Source organism: Mirounga leonina, unplaced genomic scaffold (assembly GCF_011800145.1).
Source record: "Mirounga leonina isolate KUSES-001 unplaced genomic scaffold, KU_Mleo_1.0 Mir_154, whole genome shotgun sequence".
NCBI classification, from domain to species: Eukaryota; Metazoa; Chordata; class Mammalia; order Carnivora; family Phocidae; genus Mirounga; species Mirounga leonina.
In genome coordinates, this window is record NW_023270389.1 from 27,128,044 (window position 1) to 27,149,636 (window position 21,593).

At 53.3% G+C, this 21,593-nt stretch overlaps 1 protein-coding gene across 1 annotated transcript in view; it reads left to right on the forward strand.

Annotated features, from left to right (window-relative positions):
* The first annotated feature begins 3,033 nt into the window (after window positions 1-3,033).
* The window catches only part of SYT2 (synaptotagmin 2), a 103,882-nt gene continuing 85,322 nt past the window's right edge, over window positions 3,034-21,593 (forward strand). Inside the window, exon 1 of the mRNA XM_035010304.1 lies at window positions 3,034-3,094. The gene's annotated coding sequence lies outside the window, so the exon portion shown is untranslated. The remainder of the gene's footprint in view (window positions 3,095-21,593) is intronic.

A 21,593-nucleotide genomic window follows, 5' to 3' on the forward strand; every position in this document is an offset into this window, starting at 1 on the left:
TTAGTGACAGGAATTGCATATAAGGAAGTTTTTACAACTGTTTGCTCAGTGCCCATCAGTGAAGGAGATGTGCTTCAGTGGAGAGTTTAATCCTTGTTTGCTTAGTTGTCAGGAACAATAGAAACTGCTCCAGAAGAGAAATACGGGTGTGTGTAGGGGAGGGAGGATGGGAACTGCAGCTTGGGGGCGGGGGGTGTTAGTGTTCGCGTGTGTGTGAACAGAAAGCAGGAAACCGGAGCTGCCCGTGGCCTGCAGTAAGGTCGGCTCGCCTGTCTCCGGCTCTTTTCTATTTGCTCTGATGACAAGCAGAGCTTTGAAAAGCTTTGTGAAGACAAAGACTTCACCAGAACCGAGGGGAAAACAATCCAAGTGCTAGAAGTGCAAGTGCTAGGAGACCTGAGGGAGGGGGGGGCCCAGCTGAAGATAAGCCACCCACTGGGGAAGGCGCCGGGAACCTGGGTCCCCATCCCGGGAGAGAGGTGCCATGGGGGAAGATGCTGCACTTCTGCTCTGTCCTCTCTGCTACCTGCGGAAAACCAGAAAAATGAAGCCCCCGGGCAGCACTGTTCAGTGGAAGGTGGTGAAACCCTGTAGCCAGACTCTTTCTCCCTGGAGAACTCTTGGGATTAGTCGGGCAGCCCTTCCCCACCTCCATGGGCACGATGTGATATGCTATGGGGGCAGAGGGACCTGCTACCTGGATGGCCCCTACAGGAGAGTACGCAAGTCAGGGATGGTGGTCTAAGACTGCTAAGGGCTCATCTTTTCACAAGGACCAACAGTTGAAAAGCAAAGTACGGGATAATTGGCTGGGTGTGGAGGGGGTGGATGTCTTTTCCATTCTTTCCTTTTCCCTCTGAAGCCTGGGGGATATAAGCGGGAGGGAGGCTGAGCTCCTGATTAGGTTTATAACCCAGATACTACTGGTCCTGATGAATTAAAAGAATATTAAGGCCATAGCCAGGGACACCACATTTTTCATTTAACCACAATTGCAGCATTGACTCTCTAAATAGTCTGGAAAGGCAGGCTGCTTTCTTCTACCCTCCACCCCAGGCTCCCAGGTGGACTTAGGAGAACTTGGGGGCAGCAGATTGATCACAAGGTGCGACAGGTGGTGGCCCTTGAGTGGGACCAGTTAGCTTGGTTGGGGTCTGTGTGAGGAGGCTGCAGCTCTCTCTGGCCTCCTCCTGCATGAATGTCCTGCAGATTCATTGTCAGTATGGCGTGTGTGCATGAAGGAGCAAATGGAGCCCTTCTGGTGAAGCAACAAGTCCTGGGATGCACGAGGCTAAGGGTGGGACTGAGTGTCCTCTTTGAAGGTGTAGGGCAGCTGGATGACTGTTATTGGTCTGGTTTAGTCCCTCATAGATTTAGACTCAACTCCCCCCGCTTCCTCCTCTGCCCCTTGCTGCAGATGCTCTGCAGGTGAGTGGGGGACGACCTCTGAGCCTCGGGGACGGTGGGCACAGCTTCAGTCTCATTTAGGACTCCCTAAAGATCTTCATTACCTTTCTTGTGAGAACCACTGAGTAGCAGCACTACCCCCTTGCTTTGAGGCAAAGTGGCTGGGGATGGTCTCCGTGTTCTACCTGGCATTATTGGCAAAGTGATCTGAAAAAGCACCCTCCCTGCCCCCAAGCCTGAAATCCCATTTCCTCTTTGCAGTCCTTCACCTACTCTTTCACTTGGTACCTAAGGATTGAGTACTGAGGACTGACCGTCAGGCCAGATCCTGATGGGAGCCTCTCCCAGCATCCATGGGAGAGGAGAGGCAGGGTGCTAATGTCTTTTTATAAAAGTTGACTCCACAAGAGTTAAAGTGGAGGGGCACCTGGATGGCTCAGCGGTTAAGCATCTGCCTTTGGCTCAGGTCATGATCCCAGGGTGCTGGGATCAAGCCCTGCATCGGGCTCCCTGCTCCGTGGGGAGCCTGCTTCTCCCTCTACCTCTACTGCTCCCCCTGCTTGTGTGCGCTCTCTGTCTCTGTCTGTCAAATAAAAAATCTTAAAAAAAAAAAAAAAAGTTAAAGTGGATATTCAAATTGCTGTAAGCAATTCCTGCGGCCGTGCCCCCCTCCTCCCGCTGCCCCCCACCCCTTCCTGGGTAGGTGAGGAAGGGCTCCACCTTGTACTTGCAACTCTTCTCCCCAGGCTCCTCAGTGCCACCACCTACTGTGTGTCTGTGGCTTCTTGGCCAAAGTACCATTCAGGGGCTGTTTCCTCATTGCAAACCGCTCATGATACCCACCTTTAAGGGATGTCTTAAGCATTAAGAAACCAGCATGTGTGGAAATTTAATAAATTTATATTTAATTTTATAATTAATAAATGGGAGTGTCATTTAATAAATGGGAGTTTCCTCTTTTCCCCTCCACCTCCTTCCAGATCCTCCCCCTCCTCCCACCTTCCTTGCCACCTCCCCGTGCCTTCTCTCCCCCCACCCACCCTATTCTCCACCTGTAACTTCTCCCAAGCATCCCCCCTCTTCGTCATCAACCCTTTAGGCTCAGAAGCCCCAACCCCCAGTTGGCCTTACTTGGAGGACCGGGTGGGGAGAGGGGCTCGGAGATCCCAAATGGCTACGGGGGCTTCTGAGGCCAATAATGGAGCCTTGAGCTGCAGTGGGTTCCGGGGGTTGGGAGAGGGAGCTGGCTCAAGAGTGACAGCCCATCTCGGGGGGGGACGAGGACGACCGGCTCCGGGTCCGACTCTCCCCGACCCGGAGCAGCAGCCGTGACCTTGAGCTGGAGGCGGGGGCGCGGAGGGGACCGGGCCCCGCGGGGCAAGTGCGCCCCGCCCCGGCCTCTCCCGCCTCGCCGGCCCCGCCCCCCGCGGCCGCGTCTCCTCCCCCCACTGCAGCGCTCGCCGCGCTCGCCCAGCCGTCAGCCGCCGCCGCCGCTTCGGCGCAGACTGCTAAGCTCAGCAAGTCTTGCGGCAAAGGCACTTCGGACCGAGTTGGGGCCGGGGCGGAGCGGGGACCCCGGGCCCCGGGGGAACGGACGCCCCTCTGCACCGTGGCCAGCGCCCCGCCCGTACAGCCCGCCGCCCCCTCACTTCGGGGACCCGGGATCCCTCCTGCCTGGCCGCTCCGTGTAAGTCCGTCCCCCCTCCCCCGCCTATGGGGGGGCATCGACTCCCCCTCCAAAGTTTTTCTTCCCGGGGCGCGTTTTCCGTTGCTGGGCCGAGGGGGCTCGGCGGGGGGGGCGGGTCCGGGAAGTTCGGGGCCAAGGGGGCCGGGCGCCCGCACCGTCCTTCGGGGGGAGTTTGGACGCGTGCGGGTGGAAGGTTCGTTTTGGGAAGCTGGACTCGAGCGGCGAGGAGCCCGCGGCTCTGCGGGCTTGGGGCGGGAGGAGGAAGCAGCTTTCCTCCCTGGGCTGGGGGGGCGCGCGGCGGATGAGGTGCAAGCGGAGCGGCGGGCCGACGTCCCCGGAGCCCTCGGGCTCTGCGTCCCCGCCGCTCCCGCCCTCCCTTCTGGACGCCCCCCACCCCGCGTCTCGCCCACCCCAAGCCCGCCGGGGCCGTCTCCAACCCAGCTTCTTTCGGCCCCGCCTCACGCTTCAGGGACCCCCGGCCCCGCCGTCGTGGGAGGGGGAGGGAGGGTCTGCGGGCTCCAGGAGGCAGAGACCCTGGATTAGGGGAGAGGGCGGGGGTCGGGGAGGGGGGACAGACTCCAGGGACTATCTGGAAGTGAGGGTCGAGAGGAACTGGGACAGGGACGCGAGAGGGGGATGGAAGCACCCCTAGTCTCTCTCCAAATCTCATGACTCAGCACGACCTAGGACGTCCCGTCCCTGCTTCAGCCCTCCTTCCCAGGGCTGGCTCCCAGACCCAGAAAGTACAGACAATCCCACCCCGCTTTTCCGGACTCCTTCATTTACCTTCCCCATTTTGGGTCCCCCCTTCACCTGTCTCTGTTCACCCCCCTTTCTCTCAGGACATGGGGGCTTTATTTTTTTTAATTAAAAGGGTAGATGATTTATCCTTCTCCTATCCCTTTAACCCACTCCTTCCTCCTTTCTCCTTTCCACCCTTCCATTCCCACATTCCACAGGTGCCTTCCGGACACCCTGGTCCATGGTGTGTGTGGGGGCCTCCAAAGCCCCATCTCTCCCTCTGCAGCCTCCTCCCCCCATTCACTGTTGAGGTAGAGAAGTGAGTGTTCTGGCTGCTTTCTCCTGTGGCAGCAGAAAGGAGTGCAAGGACACAGGAGGTGGCCCAGGAGAGGGGCACTGCAGTGGGGGAGAGAAGGCCAGAGGCCTGATGGGGTGGGCGGACCCGGATTGGAATGGAGTGGGCATAAGGATGAAGAAGTCCTTAGGCTCTGTGTGCCCAGAAAGACAGGAAGATGGGCCAAGGTCTGACCTGGAGAGAGCTGGGGGGTGCCCTTCCTCCTCTCCTCCTGCTGCCGTCCTGAGAGGGTCTCCCATGTGTAATCGATTAGCCTCAGCCTGAGCCATCCAGCTCTTGGTAACCTGGGCACTTCATCAGAGGGTGTGACCACGGGGAGCAGGGTAGCCTTCATCTTTCCAGTCATCTCCCCCTGCTTAGGTCCACGTGCAGACTTTGGGCTGCTAGGAACATCTCTGTGTCCACCCCCCCCCCCAGGAGCCAAAAGAAGAGCCATGCCCAGTGCCCCTAAGACAGGGCCAGAGGGGCAGGTGGGAGAGGCGGGCCGGCCCTGATGCAGTGGGACGTGCATGCCTGGCAGCCACTACCAGCTGCAGCCTGTGTCAGGGCCCCAGGGGTGAGTCAGCGTCAGGGGTCCACACCAGACAAATTGAGACCTGGGCCAGGGAGCCCAGCCCCACTCCTGCTTCTCTTCCGCATGCCCCTGGGAATGACTGGTGCCCCCTCAACCCTCAGTCCTGGTTTTCTCCCTGCTTGGTGCTCAGACAGATCCCTGGCTTCATCCTCTAGGACACCCCTGGAGGGACTTGCTTCTTCTGGGGACCTCTTGGGCTTGATCCTGGCCCATTCTCCATACCTTGCCCAAGGAGGAGCTGGGGAGCTTCTGGAAAGCTGAAAAAGGGGAAGGTAGATATAAGTGTTCTACTTCCAGAATCAGAGACCTGGCTCACTGCCCCTAGGAGGAGGAGACCAGAGGTCATTCTCCCTTTCACCTTCAGTCAGCTGCCACGCAGATGTGACAGGAATGTCCCTGGTACTGCAGGGACCTGCGGGCGGGTGGGCTTTCGAGATGACTGGAGAAGCCTCTTCCCTGCTCTCCCTGAGCCAGTATTCCCCAGCCCCAGGCGAGCCTGACCTCCAGCGACCCTTGTGCCTCCACCTGGACTCTGTCCTCTCTCAGCAGAGTCTCCTGTTTCTTCCCACCGACCCTGTGGAGTCTGTGTAGCCCTGTCAGGAGAGCAGAGAGAGGGGCAGTGGGTGCTCTGGGATCCAGGGTATGGGAAGCATGGTGAGGATGGAGGCGGAGGAAGTTGGGGTTCAAGGAGCTGGAAGAGTGGCTCATTATCCCCCTCCTTGGACAGAAGCATCCTCGGGGATAGTCAAAGACCGTGGAGATTAGACTTGCTGTTTCATTTGCCCTTGGGATCTGAGCTTTCCTGATCTGGGTTCTAGCTGAAGGTGGGTCTGCTTTTTTTGAGTGAGACACACAGAAGGTCCAGAGTGATGGAGATGATTTTTGAGAACCGGAGTGGCAAACCAGAGTGGACAATAGAGGGTGATTACTCAGTACGGGGTAGTGGTTAACAAAGGAAGCAGCAAACCAACAGGCTTGGGTTCATAATCCCAGGGCCACTAATTACAAAGTGTGTGACTTTATTCATTCATTCATGCAACACATATTTATTGGTGAGCACCTACTATGTCAGCACCTACTATGTGCATTGTTCTAGTCACTGTGGATACAGCAGTGAACAGACAAAACCCCAGCCCTTATGGATTTTGCATTCCAGCAGGCCTAGACAAGTTGCTTAGTTACTCTGAGCTCAGTTTCTACATTCATTCAACTATTAGATTTTGAGAGTCTACTATGTGCTGAGGGTATGTTAGGCCATGGAGATTCAGTTGGGAACAAAACAGACCTGGTTCCTGCCCCCGTGGCATTTACCATCTAGTGAATAACACACAGGATTAAGCAGATTATTACATAAATAATTCATCACAACCGTGACACCTGTTAGGAAGACATACAGGATGCCTCAAGACCATGCAATGGCGTGACCTGACCAGGTCTGGAAGGTTTCATCTATAAATCTGAGGTAATAATACTTACCCCACAAGTAAATGATAACTTATTCATATGGCGCCCTGGACGGATACAATTCTAAATTTCCTCCATGAATAACCATCACACATGCAACAAGTTGCTTCTTCATCCTCCACTAGGTCAGAGAAACCCAGGTAGAGACGCCATGATCCAGTCCTGGGTTCTCAGGAGGACAGGGAGTCTGACGGGTAACACGGTTCCACCGGTGAAGTGGCAAGTCATGGACACAGTCTAGTGTCCCCAGCCAGATTGCCCGGGTTCCTCCTGGTTTGGCCCCTGCCTCTGACTTGGGCAAGTTAATCAAATGCTATTTCTCAGTCTGCCTATCTGTGGAGTGGAGGTAAAACCCGAATCTGTGAAATAGGCAGCTTTCGTCGAGGATGCAGTACGTTAATGCCTGGAAAGGGTTCGAGCAGCGCCTCGCACCTGGTGAAAGCCAGGCCTATGTGCTCCACTGTTGTTTCGTTGTTGCCTGCCTGCCCTCCTAGCCCTTTCCCTGCCTGCAGCCCAGACTCTTTCGGCACATTTTCCACCTCTGTTAATCTTAAAAACTCGAAGGAAGGAGCTGCTGTAACTTCTTCGGTGGCCATTCCAGAATTTCCTCCCTCTGACTCTCAGGCAGTTCTTTATGCCCGACGAGGCCGTATGTTGTCAAAGCTTAATTTCTGGGCAGGATTTGTCCCAGCAGTCCTTCATTTTCATCCCTGGAACTGATAGGTCAGGGTAGGAGCCAGAGTGATGGGTCCATTTGGATCTGGGCCTAGAGGGACGTGAACAGTCATTGTGAGTTTACAGCCCCCGTCCCCTGACCCCAACACACACACACACAGGTCTATGCTTCAGCAAGGGGTCTAAAATTAAACATCAGGAAGGATACCCCAAATACATGGTATGCAAGAGACGTCCTAAAAGCTTCCTCCCTGGATAATTTTCCAGACTGGGACAGACTTCCCCACCTGTCTGGTCAGGAGACCATAGGACTGAATGCTGGGATGGGGAGGTTGGATCCTTCGGGAAGGAGGCTGTGAGTTGCTTGGTCCGTTATCATAGCCACTGACACTCGGAGGGTTGGGTGCTACCAGGCAACTCCCAAACTGGGGGTCCGGGGCAAGAAAAGAAGAGGACAGCCCTGCTGTTGTAAATTCAGGAGAGCCCCCCTTTTGACCATTTGGTCTGGGGCCTCGACATTTCAGCTTTTGCTGTAGGCAACACTCACCGTCAGGCGGAAGAAAGGGCATAGCCAGCATGGACCATGCCTGGCAAGGAGATGCAGAACCGGGTGTGAGCCACACAGCCGTCAGGGCAACCCGCCGGCCCGCTCCTCTCTCAGGCTGCCCCTTCCTTTCCCCCTCTGTGATTTTTCGTCTCCCACCACAGGGGTCTCAGAGCAGACATCACAGTCCCACTTTACAACAAACAGGCAAAGGCTCAGAAAAGTTGTGTGACTGGTTTAAAATCTCACACCATGGAGACCAGAGCGAGGTCTCAAACCTAGATCAGAGCACTTTGGTGGGGGGTGGTTCTTTCGAGGCTGCTGTAGCCAATTGGTGAGAACTTTTCCTCTCTAGGGAGCCTCCCCTCCCCCGTTCCTTCTCACCAGCTCCCTCTAGAGTGTGCAGCCTGCCAACATGGTCAGGGGTCCCCAGAGTCATTAATGCTTTGAGTATAAGCAGGGGACCAGTCATTGAAATCAGGTAGCAGGATTTTACAAGATTAGGCAGTGATCCCTTGGAGAAATGGAATCAGCTCTCCCTCTCTGGTGTTGGGCTTCTCTGGGACTCGCTGTAAGGATTTTGTCATCTTCAGGAGCACTTGCTCTGAAGTGAGGCGGGAGGAGCCCTGGTGGAAGGAGCAGAGCAGATGATGGGGCACCCGGGGAATCTGCCCCCAGCCTCATGCAGCCTTATCTGAACGGGGTGCTGGCATCATCAGCAAATTCCCAGTTCGGTCAAGTCATCCTCGGAAGCCCAGCAGGACATAGGCATGGTACATATGCTCGTGTCTAGTTGGTATCTGACTGCTTCTCCTCTTCAGAGAGTCCAGGCTTGAGAAGTCAAGATCCCCATGGACTTACAGCCGGCACTCAACCCTCGCATGCAGGGGCAGCTAGAGTCCAAGCAGCGGCTGGGGCGGAGCACACCCGTTCCTGCTTTCCTGCTTTCCTCCTTTTCCTTCCACTTCCAAATCAGATGGACCAAGCACCTATTCTGTATAAGGCACTAGGGATTAAAAGGGAGCAGGGAATAACCACCTAGTGTTCATCAGGCTGGGATTTCCTCAAAGGCAGAGCATGGGGCTCTTCCTTCTCTGCTGGGTTCCCCGCCCCCAACACCCAGAATAGAGCTCTGGAGCCAGGAGCATTTGTGATGGCTGGGTGCAAGGAGACTGGGCTCCCAGAGCTTCCCAACCCCAGGATAGCTGCCTGCCAGGACCAGATTTCCCTCAGTCCTTGGAGCCTTGTTCCCTTCCTCCCTCCGAAGAGAGACTGAGAACCCCAAGGGCCTCATCACTGGGCAGTCTGGGACTAGGGCGGGGCGGTGGCTGAGCAGGGAGTCAGGGAGGCTCCTCTGAGGCATTTGTGAGACCCAGGTGCCTCTGGGTGGGACAGGGAGTCCTCAGGCCGTGGAGACCCCTGGCGGGGCTTCCCGTAATTGGGTTGATGCCATAGCTCTGGAATTTAGCAATTAGAGAATATTGCAGTTGGAGGTGGCATTCACCCATTATTATTGCATACATCTTAATATTGAGTGTAAGTGGTTGTAACGAGGAGCTTGGCACTAGGGAGATGAGAAAACTGAAATGAATGGAGGAATGGGATGAGGGGGCCTCTTAGACGGAGCATGGGGATGGGACGGGGAGGACATCGCAAGTAGACTGAGGACATAACCTGGAGGGGAGACCAGGTTGGGTCGAGGCCCAGCAGCCCCCTGCAGACAGCAAGAGGTGACTGTGGCCAAGTCAAGGAGGCTCACCTGGGCCTTGGACATTCTCCTTTAGCTTCCTGTTCCCCCAAGTGATTGGGGAAGCAGCTTTTATGCTCTTTATAGAAAGGAATTCCTTTCTGATGTCTAACCTTACCTTTTTCTGCTCCACCTCAACGTCACATCCCCTGCCTCCTTTCTGGAGAGGAGGAGAGCCTGACAGGTGGCTTGAGGGGACCCTGGGCATGGGCCCTGGGTGGTGGTCTCTGGGGACCCTCCTTGTCTCTCATCTCCTGCGTTTATTTGGAGAAAAGCATATTTAGCTAACACACAGCCCTTTATCTCTATCCTCCTTGGGGCTGCTTGGCTCCCCATTTTCGTTGTTAGCCAGGGATACCATATGGTGCCAGCTGCCATGGACCAAAGTCATGGGCCCAGTGTTGTGGGTCTGCGATTAGATGCCAGAACCTTTGGGTTCCTGTGTGTCCACCGTGTCTGAGGGATGTACAGAGGATGAACAAGAAGCTAGCATTTCAGTGCTCTGGGATCCTGGGTGCTTCCTGGGGAAGCAGACCTGAGGGCTGAAACCCAGCCTCACCACTAGGGGCCAAGGTAAGTTAGAGTTAGGCCCCAGGAAGCACAGGGTGGCTGCCGGTGGGGTGGGAGTCAGCAGGACACTTGGAGTTAATTGAGACAAGAGGGCTCCCTCTCCCAGTTTGACTGTCCCATGTGGAGGAAAAGGCATCACTTTAATAAGGCTGCCCTGGTTCCAGATCAATCCTGGCATTGCAGGAAGCGAAGGGGGAAGCACCACGGAGAAACTGGATTAGCTCGTTGATGCTGGCCGCTGCGCTTGCTGCCAGAGGAGGCAGGGGGGACGTGAGGGCTGAGCCTGCAACTGGCAGCTCAGCCCCCAGAGTTTGAGGCTTCCCAGGGAGACGCTGGTCCCCAGCCTTGGCAGGTCTCCTGCTGGTAGAAGAGCAACAGAAGTGCCCGGGGGGAACGGACAGTAGCAAAAGCCAGGTCCTCTCCACTGCAGAGGCCGGGAGGTGTCCTCAGGCTTCCCCAGGGATATAGACGGTGAGCTCCAAAGGCACGGGGAGGAGAGGTGATGGGGAAGGCGGAGAGGTGATGCCCGACACCCCCTGGGTCCATGCCCCACAGCTGCATGTTCTGCAGGGCATAACAGAAACAGCACCCACCACGTCCTGCCTGGGCAAGCGACTTAAACTGTCTGAGCTGCAGGGTTCTCATCTGCAAACGGAGATAGTAACACACAAGGGATACAGCCCATGGGAAGAGTACACGAGATGTCCTAGGACCGCACTTCTCCAAAGTGTGGTCTGTGGACCCCTGGGCTTCCCCAAGAATTGTTCAGGGGGAGCCATAAGGTCAAAGCTATTTTCCAAATAATCCGAAGGTTATTTGCCATTTTTTTTTTTTAAGATTTTATTTATTTGCGAGAGAGAGAATGAGAGACAGAGAGCATGAGAGGGAGGAGGGTCAGAGGGAGAAGCAGACTCCCTGCCGAGCAGGGAGCCCGATGCGGGACTCGATCCCGGGACTCCAGGATCATGCCCTGAGCCGAAGGCAGTCGCTTAACCAACTGAGCCACCCAGGCGCCCCTATTTGCCATTTTTAATATGTTGTCAGTGATGGTCCCGAGGCCATGGGTTGAACTGCTGGAACTTTAGTGTGGATCAGGGCAGGGCACCAAACTGTTCTAGGCACTGCATTCTTCCCCACCACATACCTGCTAAATAAATAAACAAATAAATAAATGCCAGTTTCCCTTATGAATTTCTTTGACGAAGGAGTAAAGATTACAAATTTTATTAAATCTTGACTCTTGAGTGCACATCTTTTTAATGTTCTTTGTGAAGAAATGAGAAGGACACATAAAGCCCTTCTTGTTTTAGAGCGTGTGGTATTTCACCCCCTTTGTAAGTCTCAGAAATGTGAAATAAATGTCCCCAAGGTCACACTGCTAGTGGGGGGCTGAATCAACATACAAACGCAGGTTGGTGTGCCCCCCCTCACCCAGCCACAACACTCCCCCAGGCCACACACTGTAGATGGGGGAAGTCAGGCTGGACTGTGGGTGGGGGACAGTCAAGCTGGACTGTGGGGGGGCAGGGTGGTCAGGCTGGACTGTTAGGGGTGACAGTCAGGCTAGACTGGGGGGCAGTCAGGCTGGACTGTGGGTGGGGGACAGTCAGGCTGGACTTTGGGGGGGAACAGTCAGGCTGGACTGTTGGGGGTGACAGGCTAGACTGTGGGGGGGCAGTCAGGCTGGACTGTAGGTGGGGGACAGGCTGGACTGTGGATAGATGCCCACACAGGCTGGTATTCACAGGGCTCTCTCCGGAACTGGTCATACTGGTGGAGTCTGGACACTGGTTCTGTCCACACAGCTCTGGGGATGCAGAGGAAACCCAGATCTCAGCCCCCTTTAGAAGTAACATCTCACAGTGAGGACTGGCAGAGCTTCCTGTTGCCTGTCTTGTATAGGGGACCTAAAGCTCCATATTGGACAGGACCTCCAAGGGCCACCTGGTGAGAAGTAAAATAGTCCTTAATGGTAACCCCTGAGAGTGAGGAAGTTCTTTGTGTCTAGCTGTCTTCCTCCTTCTGTACTGAGTCCCCGTTTCCTCTTATAATACATCCTTCGCTGCCTCCTGCCAGGTGAGTCTGGGGGTCAGAAGCTGCGAGCTGGAGGCTGAGTTACGGGCTGTGTCTGCTGAGTTACAACTGCCTGTTGTAATTAAGAGTTAGCATCCCGATCGGAGAGGCTGGGAGGGCTCCTCCCTCAGCAAGGACAGGCAGTCTTCATGGCTCTTCCGTGGCTTTAGTAGCTTGGGCACTGAAGAATGTGGTTGGTTCATCCTGGGAGGACAAGTGGAGGGCAGGGCAGGGAGGCTCTGGAGGACGGTGGAGGAACCACCTTCAGACGAGGTCAGGCGTCTGCACATGCACATCTGGCCCCGCAGGGAACACGTGTCTCTCAGCTCTTCAGCGGCCACAGGGCTGGGTAATTGACTGTCCTGGCACATGGCTCCTTCCCCGGCTCAGCCATCCTGGGCTGCTCATCCTGGACCAGGAAAGGGAAAGACCGAGACATAGTAAAAGATGGAGGCCTTCCTGGATGAGAGGGTCACCGGAGCAATTTGTCCTTTCCTGGGAGTGGGGAGAGAGCATTGAAACCCTGGAAGCTGTCCTGTGGGGTCAGTGAGCTAAAGCAGGAATTGGGTTCCTGATCCTCCACTCTCCCAGTCCCATGAATGTGTTTCTGTCTCTCTGGCTCTTCCTCTAGATCTAGGAGATCCATTGGAGACAGACCCTGGGCTTGGTAGCTAGTGGGCAGGGGAGAACTCAACAGTAAATTTGGAAGCACAGAGAGGCAGGATGGGGCAGCCTTCATAGGACAGGTTGGTACCCCCAGGACTCTCAGTTTGGGGCACAGAGCTCTGGCCTTTAACAAGCCAGACAGATTCCCAAAACAGCCCCTCCCGGTGTCCATCCCATTGCCCTACTTTCAGAGAGCATTTCTTTCTTGTCGGGTTTGTGACATCCCGGAGCACTTGGCTCAGACTAGGGAAGATTCACAACTCCACATAAACACACAGATGCAAACCTACCACACATACACACTCTTGGCAGGTTGCCTGTGGGCAGTGGGGCCTCCCTCTTACATTCCTTGGAAATTGAGAATGAAATTAGATCTGAGACCTTATCTTCAGGTTGGAGAGGACTTCTCCAGGTGACATGTGCTCTCCTTTCGCCTCCACCTGCCACTTCCCGGCTTGGCTTGGAACTGCTCTGGGCGGGGTCCTAGGCTGGAGTTTGGGGTCTGGCGCGGTCGGGTCAGGGGGCATGGCAGCTATGTGGTCTGCTTGCAGAGTTTGGACCTGTGGTTTCTCCCATAACTATTGCTGCCTTTCCAGACCCTGTGGCGTCTGCCATCTGTGATTAGGAGCTAATGTAGGTGAAGCCTTCTTGGCTGTGGCTGTTAGCTTAGACCTTCCTGGAGGCAGCATTGATCGGGGAAGGGGGCGCTGTGTTGCTCAGAAGCAGGAGGCTTCTTGGTGGGAAGGTGAATGGGACTGTGTCTGGGACCAGGGCTTGGGGCACCAGTCACTGCCCTAGTGACAGAGGAGATGTGGCGGGGGCGGAGGGCAGGGAGAAAGATAGGTAAGAAAGCACGTAGACTCATTAAATCCTTCCACCAACAACTTGAAGTGAAGGGCTCCCCTAAAGCAGGGGGCTGCTTCACGTGGATGCCATAGTGACAAGACTCCTTTCTGTGTCCCAGTTCTCCAGCGAAGGAAAAGTCGTGACATTACCTGTCTCCTCTCCTCAGTGTTGGGGTCAAGGCAAGAAGCTGGGACCCCTAGCGTTGCAGCCTCTCTCGTGCCACACTGGCCACGGCCACCCCTCCACAGGCCTCCACTCATTCATTTATTCAGTCACTCATTCTTGCAACGAGCATTCATGAGCGAGGCTGCGGTGGTGATAAAGGTGGTATGACCTTTATAGTCCGAGGGAAGGAGGCCATTGAAGAAAAGAAACACACAATTGATTATTTGATGACAATTATGATAATCGAGGTGAAGTAAAAAGAGCTCAATGCTCCTAGGGCTTGTAATGGGGGTACCTAGCAGGGTGGGGAGAGTGGGCATATGGCCACCATGGCTCATGAACTCTGGAGAGCCATAGGCTCTCCTGGGTAACTCCAGGTCACTGCCAGGGAGCTGCGAGGCAGGCTCTGGGTTGCAAAGGGCAAGGGAGTGTCTGGCTCTGCTTCTGATTCCCCTGGTGGCCCTGAGCTTGTCATTATCCCTCTTTGCATTTGTTCATTCCTCTGTAAAATGGGGATCTTTGGCTAGAAATCCCTGCAGTCCCTTCTCAGAGTCCCGGAAAAAGCATTAGAGGTGTTCAAAGGCCAAACTCTAGTTCTCTTGGGGACAGAAAGGATTTCAGGAACAAGGATGGGAAAGCTCCTTGGGCACTGACTCCAGAGAGCAGTGGGGAGAGAACAAGCCCAGAGCCAGGGGACCATGGTTCTTTGAGGTCAAAAAGGGAGGGGTGAGCACGGCAGGTGTGTCCCCAGAGTGGCTGGAATCAGCAATGGAGACATAACAGGACAGGCTGCTGTCATTGCACCAAGGGCAGGACTAGAGCCAGGGTTGGAAACTGAAGCAAGCAGTTTAGGTTAGGTTAGCAAGCAGTTTAGGGTTTAGGTTAGACATTAGGCAGCACTTTCATGCTTGTTGCACTGAGACATGTGGCAGGCCTGCAAGGGGGTGAAGAGAGGGTGTCAGATAGGTATTCCAGAAAAGCAGAGAAAAAGCTTTTCTGAGGGAGTGTTTGTGTGGAGGTGGGGGCGGGGGTGGAGAGATGACCTTACAAGGTCTCTCCCTCAGACAAGTCCGTGGATATCTTGCGTTGCCAGCGCTGCTGGATGTGTGTAAGAGGAAGATGTCAGGTCCTCTTGGAAATGAGTTTTTGAGCATAAACTATCCCCAGTTCACATCTCTCGATGACACATGTGGCTAACTGCAATTGTCACACTCAATCAAATCGAGCCCAATTACACCTTTGCTCTCTTGTCCTGCTGTAATATAAATATGGCTTCTGAGAAGTGTATTAGTTGCTGGTAATGTGATTGCTTGAGCGGCTGGGTGTGGGGCTAAGGGAGGCCCGGGTGTTTTATGTTTCTGACCCAGAAACAAGGACTGGAGATGGGCTCCTTGGGGGCATGGGATTGGGCGGCCCATGAGGCCTTCTCAGAGGACCCTGATGCAGTCCTATCTCTATGAATGGGGGATAGATCAGATGCCATCTCAAGGGTTCTTTGTGTCCTTGGACTTTTTTTGTTGTTATTACCCACAGTCACAGGTTCTCCATGTGTATGTAGGTGGGGTGAGTATTGCAGTTGTGCGTATCTCTGCCTCTAGATTATGAAAGGTCCAATGAAACCCTGCCCCCCACTCCCACTGAAGAAGATGCTCTTCATCTTTAGTGATTCATAATGTCAGAAAGGCAACCTAGAGCATGAAGGATTTCAGGTAGACACAAAGAGGAATTTCTGAATGGTAAATGTGGTTAGACATTGTGACAGAAAACCAAACAGATGGTGTGATCTCCAAAGAGAAGAAAGTCTGGGACAGGGTAGGTATTTAGAAAGGATAGATTGACCACCAAGATTCTCTGCATCCCAGGATTCTTGAGTGTGGATGTAGATGTGCTGGAGAGAGTTGACTGTCTGCACAGTTGTTATAGTTGACTTGTATTCAGTGAGTATATCACAGTAGAGGAAGAGGTAGAGGAGGAGGAGGGGAGGTGGAGGAAGGGGAAGAGAGTAATGCTGGGTATAATAGGGCTTAGGAGAGTAAAAGCCTCTTTATCAGTATTGGGATAATATTGCTGCGGTAAGGGATGGGGTGTGTGTGTGTGTGTGTGTGTGTGTGTGTGTGTGAACTCAGCATCAGGAGACTTCCCTTATGAGAGTCAAACCTGCAACAGGATATGTAGATGCCTGCTACCATGTGAGCTGCCCATTTAAATTCAGGATGCTGTGCGCCTCTCACTAAAACAGCTCCTATGTGTTTGTTTTAAGTAGGCTCTATGCCCAACATGGGGCTTGAACTCATGACCCCTGAGATGAAGAGTCAGATGCTCTACCAACTGAGCCAACCAGGCACCCATAAAACAACTCCTTTGTATGGGGTCCATTCACACATGCTGAACATTTGCTTTGCTAACAAGCCACAATCATTCAGACTCAATAGTGAAGAGAGTAAAGAGCCAGAGCCTTGTGAAGAATATGGCTTCCAGATTTTTTCAGCATGGACTCCAGTTTAGAGCTCAGGCTAGACTCACCTTCTTTTTAACACAATCCTGACAGTGCATTTACTTTTTTGTAAATCCCCCACCCTCCCCTCACTTGATTCCAAGGAACCACGAAGAGTCACAGTCATGATTCTGGACTTCGGAGGTGTGACCTTGAAAGATCCTGATACACAGTCTCCAGTCTCATGGCAGAACCTTTCACAATCACCCCACATCTTCTGAAGACTGTCCTGTTATCTACATATCCTCCAAGTTTCTCTTGGCCTTCCCTTCTGGTGACTTCTTTCTTAGAAAATTTCCCTTGGAAATTTTGAGACTAACCAGTCATGTTGTTTTCTCACTTTTAGCTTCTCTGAAAGGACCTGTATCTCAGTATCTTAGAACCAGGGGCCCATACCCAGTTCAAGGTGATGAAAAGAGGTAAGGAGTAGGGATGGTGTACTGTCCCCTTCCCCATGCTCTTGGACATCTGCTTGTTTTTCTCCTTGGAATTTGTCTCGGCTTCCTTCACGTAAATGGTCTCCTGGATTATATTATCAACTTTCCCCTGGATCTCCCGTAGCACCCTTATGATGCTAGAGGCCCCAACACCAGCAGTGCATAAAAATGCAGGTCTTGAAAAAATAAATAAATAAAAGTAAAAAAATTTTAAAAATGCAAACCTTGGCTGCTTGGGACTGGGAGGTTCAGCACCATGGACAGAGCACTGCACCTGTGCTCTCTGTCCAGACTGGATGGTCACAGGCTAAGCCCCGACTTTCCAATTTTGGAGAAAGAGGCAGGGGTGAGAGGAACACTGGCGTTGTGGAAAATTGTTATCACCCTTTATTGACTGTGAGACCTTGGCCAAGCTACCTCCTCTTCCTGGATCCCACTTTTTACTCTGTAAAATGAGAGGGTTGAGCTCCAAATATCCTACGAGCCTGAGTGTCTATATAATCATCTTTCCCAGGAGGTCTTTAAAAGTAGTTTTGACACGCCTGGTCTGGGTTAGGGGAAGGCCAGTTTAGCTAGTAGGTGATAGGAATACATGACCTAAAATCCTGGAATCTGGCTGTGGTCTCCCAAAATCCGTGACCTGCGTCTCCCTCCAGCTTGCTGAAATGTTTAGAGCAGGGGCATCTTCCCTGTAATAGTCACTATTCCAGATACCCCACTGTCCACTCCACTCATAGGCAAAACCTAGCCTGGGTTGGTGAGAGGGGAGGGATTTTGTGGTAGGGTGCAGTCATGTGAAGTTTAACTGAAGATAGAGTACTGAAATGAAGCTGGAGCTGATTGGGCATCCCTGGAGGGGAGGGAGCTATGAAGGAATTAGAGTGGAGAATCCAGTCTTCATGTTGGCAGGTCAGCAGGGTGTTAGAACTGAGCCCCTCCCTCACTTGTGGGAGAGCTGGGCTGCTGTGGGAGCAGCCTGCAACAGGAGGACGAAGAATTGCTGCATAGATTGGCATGGGGCCAGGTGTGGGGGTAGGGTAGGCAGAGACTGGAAGCTCTTCAGAGCTCTGAGGGCTGGGGGAGCCTGTGATGGTGGGAGAGAAGATAGAGTACCAGACCATGACTGTGTCCTTATGTGCCTGTAGGAGGACTATACCACCTTTTCAGCCTCTTGGTTCATCTGAATGGGGTCATTCTCTGCTTCCAGGCCCCCAGAAATCCTGTAGGGAGGACGAAGCTCTTCTTTTCTATCATCTGCTTCCTTCTTTTCTCATCTTCCCTGCATCTACATTTCTTCCTTGACCACCATATATTTTGCTAAACCGATAATCCAAACACTCTTTGTTTCCCTGTCCAGGGCACTTATCATGGGGGAGAATGTGTACCTGGCATCCTTTGGGTCATTAGAGAGGCAGCTCAGGCTCTACTTTCTGGGTGGGATCACTTGGAACCCTCCATAACTTACTGAACACAAAAGGGAAATTCCAGGCAATATTCAGGTTACCTTCTATCTCCCCTTTTTTGTGCTTCTCCCCTTAGAGATGTCAAGTGCCTCCCAGCTCTCCTGTGCTACCCAGTCCTCCGCACTTGGGTCTGCTCACCTCGTCTCCCTCTTCCCGACATTGAGAACAGTGCAGTATGTCTTATTCCGCAGCCCCAGGCACAGAGTCAAACTGCTCTTCTGCTGAACATGGCACTCCTCCCAAAAAAAAGGCATCTGCATGTTGAATAGGCAGTGATGCCTACCCAAAAAAAGGCTGGGTAAATAATGATGGGATTCCAGACATGGTAAAGGCTATTGGGGGACATATTTAAGGCAATGCTCTCCTCTGTCGTTTATAACACTGCCTTCCTCACCAGTGGGCAAAATCAGTTCTTGGGAGTGGAATGTGGGCAGGAAGAGGTGGAGCAAGTCTCTTGTTTGGCAGAGGAGACTGGTGTTTACATTTGTGGGTACAATATTCTTATTGGGGGAGGGAGAACTAGGGGCTTAAGCCGCTAGCACCAAGAGTCCGTTGCTCAGGTCCAGTCCTGAAAACCATTGCCCAAACAGGGAGGTGGTTTTGGGGTACAAGGCCAGCCTGGGGGAGCAAGCTGAGTCCCACAGTCTTACTGCAGTGAGCCCAAGGCTTTGGTCTTAAAGACAATAGATTCTATTTCTCATCTCCTCCTAGGCCTGGAGAGCACAAGATACATGGAGACTAATTTTGACCCACTGTGAGGAAGATAGTTCTAATAGAGCAAAAATTTGGTCTGTTTTGGGTGCAAACCAAGTGTTTCATTCAGGGCCTGGCACATGGAAGATACTCAGTAAATATTTACTGAATGAATGTTGAAGGATTAGAACTGTCCAAACACCCAGTGGCTTTTCTCAAGAGAGACAAGCACTTTGTCCTGAGGTACATTCACTGTTGTGTTGCTGGAGGGGCTCTTGCCACACTGATGGCTTGGTCTTAGAGCCCTTTCTCTTGAACTCTGAGAATCCATGACTCTGTGACTTCTTTTGAAAGAAAGGAGACCTTCAGAATGGGGCCAGAGCTGGCTTGACCATGGGAGTGTTTGTAAGGGACACATAACCCGGTACCTTTGGCCCAGCCACCTCTGCGACATCAACCTGCTGCCAAATACGCTTGTTGAACTTGATAAAGAGAGCGTGTCTCTTTCTCATTTCTTGGAAATCCTTATTGTGAGGCTCATGTGTGGCAGCCTCAGCTTGGCCTGTGACTTGCTTGGCCATCTGTTCGGTGGGGTGATATCCATCTGCCTGCCGTGCATACTTTTCAGAGATGGGTGCTCGGTAGGACCCTAGGCGGGCCAGGGGGATGGGAGAGATTGCTGGTTGCCTTCGAGGGGGAGTGGAGGTGGGGTGGGTGTGGGTCCCAGCTCCAGCTGCTCCCATGCTGCGTGCCTGGCGCTGGCCCTGATGAGGATGAATAATTGATGGTGACTAATGGATCATTGCTCCCGTATGAAATATTCAGCAGGGACTATGGCAAGTTCATGTAATCAGGTGTTTCACGCTGCCCTCCTGATAGGTGTGGGACTCCTGGGTTTCCCTGACTCTCAGAGTCATGGGGGTGGGGACACTTCCCCAAAGAGAAGTGGGTTTTGTGCAGAGGGTCCCGTGGAGCGGCCTCCTCAGGGTGCACTTTGCAGGGAGAGGGGCGGGGGCCCATCGTCCTGTATTCTGGGCTTGCCTGCTTTGTGGGGTAGTGTGCCAACCAACATTCAGAACAGTGAACTACAGAGAGGATGGTTGGGGTAAGCAAGGTGCAGCATGCAGCCCCTGGGATATCTGGGGTACTGATGGCGCACAGAGGATGGGGAGCCCCCCCCACAATGCTCCTTGCCCTTGGGGTACTTAAAACAACCCTGTAGAATGGCCTTATGCAGATGAGGAAGAAGGCTCAAAGGGGTTAAGTGATTTCTCTAAGGTCAGAGGGCTCTAGGGTTGTGGAGCTGGGCTCCTCCCACAGTGCCACTCCTCAGAGCTGTGTCTACAGTGACAGTCTCTTGGCCCTTTTTCCCCACCCCAACTCTGCCTTGTCCCCTCCTCCCCTTCCCCGCTGACCCTGTGGGAGTGATGTCATTGGGATCCCGGGATAGAATTGCAGCCACAAGCAGCTGTTCAGAGAAGGCTGGCTGGTCCCCCGTGGGGGGTGGGATGATGGGAGTGTGTGTGTGTGTGTGTGTGTGTGTGTGTGATCAGCTCAGCAGGGAGGAGAGGAAGCCCCCCAAGTATATCAGAGCCAGGAATTCAGGGAGGACACTGCCAGATTCGCAGTGGGGGCTTGGCTCCGTGGTGGGATTGAAGAGAGTGCCTTACCTTGCTGCGTCCCGGCCCACTCTGTCAATATGTGGTTGACCTTCCTGATGCTGTTCCCAGGAGCATTTAACCTTCCATGGAGCTCCAGACCCCAACTAGAACCCATAAATCCTGACTGCCATTTGATCTTCCCTCTGTCCCCATGTCTCCCATCCCCACCAGAAGCTCCTGAGGGGCTGCCTGAGGACAGATCTATAGGATGAAAACCTAACTCAGCCCACCCTCCTGAGTTCTGAAATACCCTGAGGAGAGAGATAGGGCCAGTTGCCTCTGGCCATCCATTTCCACGTCTCGCAAGCTCTTTCCATCATCAAGAAATTCTTCCGGCTTCTAGTCCCATGCCCTCCTGCTGCAACCAAGTGTATCCTCTTGTTCTTTGGGTCTGCAGTTCTCTCCCTCCAAGGTCTCTTGTAACATCACAGGCGTGGGAGATGGATGAGTAATGCTTGCTTAACAGAGAGGAAAACGCAATTCAGGATTGGGGGTTTAGAGCCAAATCCCTCTCATTTCCAACTTGACACATTTCTCCGCTCGATACCTGGGCGCTGTCCAGGAAGCCAAATCAGAACATCTAGCAGGACTGTTCCCTGACTCATGTAGACCCTTGACTATGTCGTTCCACTGGGGCAGGCCAGAGTGTTATAATGACAGGGTCATCCTTGCTAAGGAGTGAGTAAAAACTTCAGTGGGCTTTCACCACATTCTCTCATTTCACCCTTCTGACGCTAGGGGTGGAGGAGAAGAGTGAGGTCACTATGGCAGATTGCATTAGCCCATTTTACAGACGGGGAAGCGGAGACTCAGAGTTAAATGGCATGCCAGAATTCATACTGCAGTGGGAGTGTGAAAGTGTGTTTGGTGTTCTGCTCAGAAATCTAGGCCCTGGGTATGGGGAGCGACCATGACCAGAAAGCCAGGCTCCTGCCCGCGAAAGTTGTCTCTGTTCTCTTGGCCTCTGCTGCAGGAGGGGCCCTGGCTGACTAGATGGGCTGCAGCATGGAGCAGGCCCATGCTGCCATCTGGGGCACTGTCCCTATTCCAGTATCATTTTTTTTTTTCAAAGTAGGCTCCACGCCCAGCATGGAGCCCAACACAGGGCTTGAACTCATAACCCTGAGATCAAGACCTAGGCTGAGATCAGGAGTCAGATACCTAACCCACTGAGCCACCCAGGCATCCTTCCCTATTCCATTAATATGCCCTTAGAACTGTGATGGCTGCAAAGAATATTCTTGCTTCTTTTAGCTCCAGTTCAGTGTTAGGTACAAAGGACTTGGCAAATAGGAAGGCACAGGGGAGGAAAAGGATAGCTTTCATGCCTC